The sequence below is a fragment of the Chamaea fasciata genome, unplaced genomic scaffold (genome assembly GCF_029207755.1).
Source record: "Chamaea fasciata isolate MVZ Bird 193981 ecotype frontalis unplaced genomic scaffold, bChaFas1.0.hap1 SCAF_26, whole genome shotgun sequence".
Taxonomy (NCBI): Eukaryota; Metazoa; Chordata; class Aves; order Passeriformes; family Sylviidae; genus Chamaea; species Chamaea fasciata.
Window position 1 is genome coordinate 2,032,954 of NW_027094111.1, and position 7,677 is coordinate 2,040,630.

At 61.3% G+C, this 7,677-nt stretch overlaps 1 protein-coding gene across 1 annotated transcript in view; it reads left to right on the plus strand.

Annotated features, from left to right (window-relative positions):
- The first annotated feature begins 1,110 nt into the window (after positions 1-1,110).
- ADGRB2 (adhesion G protein-coupled receptor B2) overlaps positions 1,111-7,677 on the plus strand; it is a 55,501-nt gene continuing 48,934 nt past the window's right edge. The window contains exon 1 of the mRNA XM_066204328.1: positions 1,111-1,186. The gene's annotated coding sequence lies outside the window, so the exon portion shown is untranslated. The remainder of the gene's footprint in view (positions 1,187-7,677) is intronic.

Below are 7,677 nucleotides of genomic sequence, written 5' to 3' on the forward strand. Positions count from 1 at the left end.
GGGAAGAGGGATGAGCCAGAGGTTCTCCAAAGGGTCACCCCTGCTCCTTGCTGGGCCCGGAAATGGCCGAAAAAAATCCCTTCGTGGGATTGATTTACCCATGTTCCCCCAGCCCCTGACTCACAGAGGTGAGGGGACAAATGTGACAGTGGGGACACGAGGTGACAGGGGAAGCCAAGGTGAGGTGGAACCACAGCATTCCCATCTCCCCACCTTCCCATCTCCCCATGTTCCCATCTCTCCACATTCCCATTTTTCTACATTCCCCATTTTTCCACATTCCCATCTCCCCACATTCCAATTTTTCCACATTCCCATCTCTCCACATTCCACATTTTTCCACGTTCCCATCTCTCCACCCGTGTGCTCTCTCCCCCGCTGCCTTCAGCCCCACATTTGTCCCCGATTCCCCGGGAAGGCTCCAAGGCCCCGAATGTGACAAACATTCCCGGAGCCCGAAGCGGGCGGGCCGGGATTTGGGATTTGGTTGCAAACACGCCGGGATCGGCCCACGCCGAGCTCTCCCCTCCAATCCAGGGGCTCATCCAGAGCCTGCGGCTGCTCCCGCTGCAGCTCCTGGCAGCGCTCCTGGATCGTCACCGCTTCACACCCTCCCTTGCCCGCCCCTGGAATTCTCAGCCGCGAAAAACAGGGATGGGTGTGGGGATCAGCTCCGCCCTCCCACCCATCCCACCGCAGGCGCTGGATCCAGCGGGGAAACGCGGATTCCCAGCACCTGCAGCTCTTTTCCTGCCTCGTTCCCCAGCTGGAACATCAGGAGAAGCTCAGGGTGGGATGATGGTTCGTGGGTCTGCTCCTCGTGGCCGGAGCGAGCAGGGCTGAGGGATAAACCCAGCCATAAACACCCTGGGGCTGACCCGGGCTACAAATCCAGGTATAAATAAACGTAAAAAAAAAAAAACCAAACCACACTCTCCTCTGTTCATCTCCAGCCCTTTCCTCCTCTCTTTCCCTCGGTTAATTAATTTAATGGCTTTATGATTGCGGAGGGATTAGCTGGGAGCTATAGGATCTATATATAGAGGTATAGAGGGGACTATAGATAGCGCAGCAAAGTGAGAACAGCCCCCACTCCCCTGGAATTGGGAACTGGGGGAGCCGAGGGGAGGCCGTGGATGGAGCTCCTGGATGAGGCCGGCTGGGATTGAGGAAGGCTGGCGGGAAGGTCAGTGAGGGGATCCCGGCGTGGAGCTGAGGGTGGGGACAGCGGCGTGTCCTGCCCGGGGGGGGACGGGGACAGGGGAGGTCACAGCACCCTCTGCCCCTGCCGTGGGCTCCTCTGGCTGTGCCGCGGAGCCTGCAGGGTCCTGGGAGAGCGGGAAAAGCTCTGGCTCCACCCCAGCGGGGCTGTGGCACCGCTGTCACCACCCCCACGTGTCGCCGCTGTCACACTTGTCCCCTCATCCCTCACGGTCTGGCACCTGGGGGAACATGGGCTGCGCACCCCGCAAAGGGATTTTTGGGGCGTTTTTGGGGGATCGGCGAGGAGCAGGGATGATGCTGAGGGGGCTGAGCCCCTTTGGGAAGACCCCGGCTCTTCCCTCTTTCCATCCGTGCTCCTGGTGCCACCACACCTGGCAGGGCTGTGACAACCCCCGTCCCCCCCCCCCAGCCAGCGCTGACCCCTCCGTGCCGGGGCTATCACCGCTCCCTTTGTGCAGGGAACAAAGCCCGGCTCCCCGGGGAGCACGAGCCGATGGCAGGGACAGCTGCCACCCAGGGGACACCCAGGCCCCTTCCCACGGTGACAGGGACGGGGACAAGGCGGCGCTGAGCCCCCCCAGCTGGTGACAGCACCCCGGGCTGGGGCTGCAGTCTGGGGTGATGCTCCTGCGCTGGTGTTTAATCCCTCTGGAGAACCACAGCTCATCCCAGGGATGTCCCCAAGGGACACCTTTGGCCTTGTGTCACCTTGTGTCACCCTGTGTCACCGCGGGCTCTTTTTCCTGCCTCCCAAGAATTGGAATCTCTGGGTGGAGGGAGATGGGGGCTGATGCTGAAATTTGGGGGTGATGCTCCTGCTCTGGTGTTTGACCCCTTTGGAGCACCGTGGCTCGTCCCAGGGACGAGGGGACACAGTCACACTTTTGTCCTTGTGTCACCAACAAGCTGGTGCCTCTTTCCCGCCTTCCTCCCTGGAATTTGCACCCCTGGGCTTCAGGGAAACATGAACAGATGCTGAAATTTGGGATGATGCTCCTGTGCTGGTGTTGAGTCCCCTTGGACCATCACAGCTCACCCCAGGGATGAGGGGACACAGCGACACCTTGTCCTGGTGTCACCCACAAACCGGTGGCTCTTTCTCCTGCTGCTTCCCGAGAATTTCCACCCCCGGGGGCCACGCTGGGAGGGGCAGGAGGTGCCGGGGTCCCCCCGGCTGTGCCCGTGGCTCCGTGGGCAGCTCGGGAGTGCTGCCCGTGCCCATCCCCGATCATCCCGGGAATCTCCCGAGGCAGCCAGCCGCGGATCGACTTTGACAAACGCGGCCCAGAAGCCGCGTCGTGGCGGATGCAAATTATCCGTCAGCTGCCGGGGAAAACGCGCGGTGACAGCGTGCGCCGGGGGACGGGGAAGGGGCTGTGACACCCTGTCACATCCCCTGCCGGCAGCAGCTGCGCTGTCCCCCCCGCCCCCGGCGCGCTCCCGGCGCAAAGAGAGGTGGGGACGGGCCTGGGGGGGTCCCCAAAGGCGAGGCTGGGAGGTGACAAAAGGGGGTTTGGCCAAAGGATGGAGGTGACGGCAGATCCGTGGGCAATGCGCCGCTGAGGAGCTCGTGAGCGTCTCCAGGCAGGATGGGGGAAGACCCTGAGCGTCCCAGTTCATCCCAGTTCATCCCGGTTCATCCCAGTTCGTCCCAGTTCACACCAGGATTGCATTTTGCCCCATGGGGCTGGGCTGTGTGGGATTGAGCTCAAGGCTGGTCGGGAATTGGCCGGGAGCTGATAACGGAGATAAGGGTCTGGAAGGCTTCTCCCGGGATCACTTTCCCGACCTGATTCCCGGGATCATTTCCCCGATCTAATTCCCAGGACCCCTTTCCCGATCTGATTCACCAGGTGCCCAGCTGGCGGATCTGGCAGGAGAATCGGTTCCCAGCTGAGATTCAATTCACGCTCAGAACATAAATCACTCCTGGCCGTGAGTCTGCAGCAGGACCCTCCCCAGGGATGTCCCCAAATGGGTGACATCAGGATTGGACACCTCAGCAGTTCCCAGGGCTCTTCTGGACCCAAAAATCCGCTGTTTCCATGAAGAAATTCATGTTTTGAGGCCGTCTCTGCCCCATCCCCAGGCTGACACGTTTTGCCTGGCTCCCAGGCCCCACAAAATCCGAAGCCCTGGCGAATTCCCGGGATCAAGCATGCAAATCCTGAGGAGGAGAGCGGCGAGCTAACGAGAGGGGAGAAGCTGTTCCGAGCCAATCCCTCTCGGAGGTGGCATTTAAGCAGATGGAGGAGTGGAGAGGAGCTGTCTGAGGAGGATGTGATGGAAATGTGAATATGGAGAGGAGGATTTCTGCCTGTTGGGAGCTGGAACAACATCCACTGCCCCCAGGCAGCTCCGTGTGCCGGTCGCTTCGGAACGGCAGGAGCTGATTTTAGGGATCATTGAATGGTTTGAGGTGGGGGGATTCCCTTCACTTTTTGGGAGGTGGATGGGGCTGCAGCACCCTTTGGAAAGGCTCTCGCTGCCTTTGCTTGGCTCTGGGGGTCCCTGGCAGGGAACAGGGAATGTGGCACAGGGGTGACACCAATCCCACGCCGGGAATTGCCGGGACGGCAGAGCTGCCGCACCACACTCAGGACGGGCTCCCGTGCCAAACCCTCCCAGCTCCAAGCTGGATCCTCGCTCCTGAGGGTTTGGAATTAATATTTATCTATCAGAGGCTGCTAATTAGGCCTCTCAATGACGCTCCTGCTCGGCGCTGGAGCAGATAAAATGCGGATGATGCGCGAGAGGAGCCACGGGCTGTCTCGGGGATGTGCTTCGCCTCCAGATCGACGCCAGGCCTCGCTTAAAATTTTCCATCGTGTTTCTCCCGGGTTTTTCTTCTCCTGCCACCGCCCCGGGGCTGGGGACACGCGGTGGGAGTTGGGATTTTCCCCCGCAGGTATTTCCCCAGGTTTCCGTGGCTCGGTGCTGTGGCAGGGCCGGGGATGAGCGGGGCAGGAGCGAGGATTCCTGTCGGATCCCTCTCCGTGCTGCTTCCCATCTGCCGGATTATTTCAGCATTTAATTATTTACCGCAGGCTGTGTGGGCAGCTGTACAGAGGCAGTTATTGCTTAATTGAGCTACTTGACTCCAGCGCTGCCGAAACGGGAGCGGGAGTGGAAATTAAAGGATCCCCCACTTTGTGGGGCGGCCCGGGAGGCAGGGACAGCACCATCCCCTGGGGAAGATCCAGCTTTCCAGGGGGAATTTGGGGTGCTGCCACCTTCATCCCACCTCACCCTTTGCTCCTGACCCCAAACCCAGCCCCGAGGGAGAGGGAAGCCGCTCCAGGGAACGGTGTTGGAGCAGGGATTCTCCAGCCAGGTGACACGCGGTGACAACGCAGTGTCCATCTGCCAGGTATCCCAAGCCTGGAGCCGGGATGTCCCCAGGAATCTCTGCTCCTCCCAGAGCTCAGCTCCAGCCGAGGCACCAGCGGAGTTTTTTTTGCAGCATTTTCCCAATTCCCAAAAGGAACCCAGCCCCGGGCTGTCCCCTCGCCATGTGTCACCCAACCCGGTGTCCCCAGCCCCGCCCGGGCTGGTGGCAGGGCGGCTCCATCCATCTCCATTTCCCGGGGAACGCGGGGCTCCGTGGATGAAAGCTCGGGATAATTGATGTTATTACGGAATCCAGCAGGATGCAGACTGGCACCGAGCAAACATCTGCCTGCCGCTCCTCAGGGAGCCCGGGGGGGGACAGGAGGGAGAGGGGCCCGTCCCGTTTTCCTCTGGAGCGCTGGTGGGAAGGAGGATGGAGCCGGGAGAGCCCCGGGGGTGTGTTTTGGGATGCTCACCCTGTGCAGCCCCGGGGGTGTGGGGTTTGGGGGGTTTGGCACGTCCAGAGGCTCGGGATGGGGTTTGGGATGGCCAAATCCAGTGCCCACCACCAATCCCTTGGGAATGGGGGGTTTGTTGCCCTCCAAGGGCTGCGTGGGCCTCCAGGGAATGCTTTGGGGTGTGTAAGGGAGGGGTGGGAGCCATAAATGTGCTCCTGGTGCTGGCACGGTGACAAGGCCGGGACCTTTGGCTTGGCTCAGCCCAGCAGTCACTGCATCCCTCCTGGCATTCCTGGGGTGGGGAATGGGATGGTGGGAGTGACAGGGACAGCGGGGACAGTGGGGACAGAGGGGAGAGAGGGGACGGTGAGGGGACAGTGAGAACAATGGGGACAGCAGGGACAGAGGGGACAATGGGGACAGAGGGGACAGTGAGAACAGTGGGGACAGTGGGGGCAGTGAGGATAAAGGGGACAGAGGGGACAGTGGTGAGTGAGGGGACAGTGGGAACTGTGAGGAGAGAGAGGACAGAGGGGACTGAGAGCAGTGGGGACAGCAGGGACAGAGGGGACAGTGGGGACAGAGGGGACAGAGGGGACAGTGTGGGAAAAGGGGAGAGAGGGGACAGTGGGGAGAGTGAGAACAGTGGGGACAGTGAGGACAGAGGGGACAGTGGGGACAGCTGGGACGGGGGGACACTGGGCAGCCTCACTGCACAGAGGGGACACTGGGGCCGAGGTCGCAGCGGGTCCCTGTGCCAGGTGCAGCCCTGAGCACCCCGGGGTGGCCAGCGGGCAGCAGATCCGTGTGTTGGGGACACGGAGGTGACCCCAGCGCTGGTGTCACGGCTGCTTTGGCACTTCAGAGGCTCCGGCTGTCACCTGCAGCCGCCTGGCTCCCGTCCCCAGCCTGGCAGGAGGAATGATATCATTGATAGATGCTTTTTATTTCCTTTTATTTCCCCCCCTGGTGTGACAGAAACACAACCACGCCGCCTCCGCAGCGCCGCTCTCCCTGTCCTTGTGCCTGTCCCTCTCTGTCCTTGTCCCTGTCCCTCTCCGAGGTGACCCTGGGGGTTTTGTGGCTTCGTTCCCCTCATGGAGTGACCAGGACAGCACAAGGGGTGACACTGAGCTGCCATTCCCCTGGGAATTCGGGATGTCACACAGCCCGGGGTGACCCCTGGTCCTTTATGGATCCCTGTCCCCTCAACCTTTTGGGGCTCAGGGCAGGGAGGGTGAGCCCAGCACGGGACAGGGCCACCCAAATAGGTGCCATTTTCCCAATGAGCCCCTAATGAGCAGGACTGGGTGGCTTGGGGTGGATTTACAGGCCCAGCCGCGCCGCCTGGCAGGAGGAGGAGGATGAGGATGAGGAGGATGGGGCTGGAGGAAGCTCCTGCCCTGTTTGGGGAAGGTCGAGCACACGGCGGGAAGCTCAGAGCGGCTCTGGTCCCCAAACTGGGCCACTGGGGCAGGCCACTGGGATTTGGGGATGTGAGGAGGTGGATGATGGGCGGCCAGGCCGTGGTGGGGGCCAGGGACAGCTTGGGCTCCCCCCTGGGCTCCCAAGAAGCCCCCAAATCCCCGGGGCAGGCGCGTGGGCGGGGCGCTGAGCTGCGCGCTCGGCGATAAATTAATTAAACCCATCAAACAAAGCCTCGCAACAAGCCCCAGTGGGATCCTCGCTAAGGCGAGGCGCTGGTGGCGTTCAGGGATTAACGCCCTGCCGGGACCGGCTCTCATTCCCAGCCTTTAATCCCGGTTTTTTTCCTCCTCCTCCCCGGCGCGGGTGCCCGCATCCCCGGGGAGCAGAGCTGTCAGCTCGCATCGGGAGGATCCCGGCAGCGTTCCCCAGCCTGTCCCCCGCAGCCCCGGCTCCTCCGGGACCCCGGCGAGCTGGGATCAAACCGAATTAGCGTGAAGCTCTGGCAGGGAGATCCAAGGAAAGCCGAGCCGTTCCCGCCTGGAACCCGCCGGAGAGCCGGGGGCGGGGAAAGGGCCCGGCGTGCTGTGGGTTTTGATAAATTGTTGGTAATCGTGGCTGCTCGAGGAGATCCTCGGCCTGATGCAGGGAAAGCAGGAATCCCGAATCCCGGAGTTTTGGCGAGGGTTTTGTCGGGATTGGGGGTGGGAATGGCGGCACGGTGCTGCTGGGGCGAGGTCTCAGAGCCATCCTCAATCCCGGTTCGTGTCCCAATCCACCCCCAGGCCCAAATCCACCTTTGGAAAAAGGGAAATCCCAAATCCTGGAGTTTGGTGAGGGCTCTGTTGGGATTGGTGGCATGGTGCTGCTGGGGTGTGTCCAGAGCCATCCTCAATTTTGGTTTGTGTCCCAATCCATCCCCAGGCTCAAACCCACCTCTGGAAAAAAGGGATTTCCCAGGAAATCTGAGCTCCCCCTGACCCACCGAGCCCGGCTGGCCCTGTCCCCTCCCGCCAGGATGGCATCCAGCAATATTGCAGGGATATCACAGGTTCAATGACTGGTTCATTGGGAATTTGGGAATTGAGAGTGGAAAAACAAACTCCAGGGCTGGGAGTGAAGGGAGGGCCGGCAGGTGGGATTTGGGTGAAGTTTGGAAGGAGGGGAATATTCCTGAGGGAAGGGAAGGGAAAAAGGAAGGGAAGGGGTAAAAGGAAGGGAAGGGGGAAAAGGGAAGAGA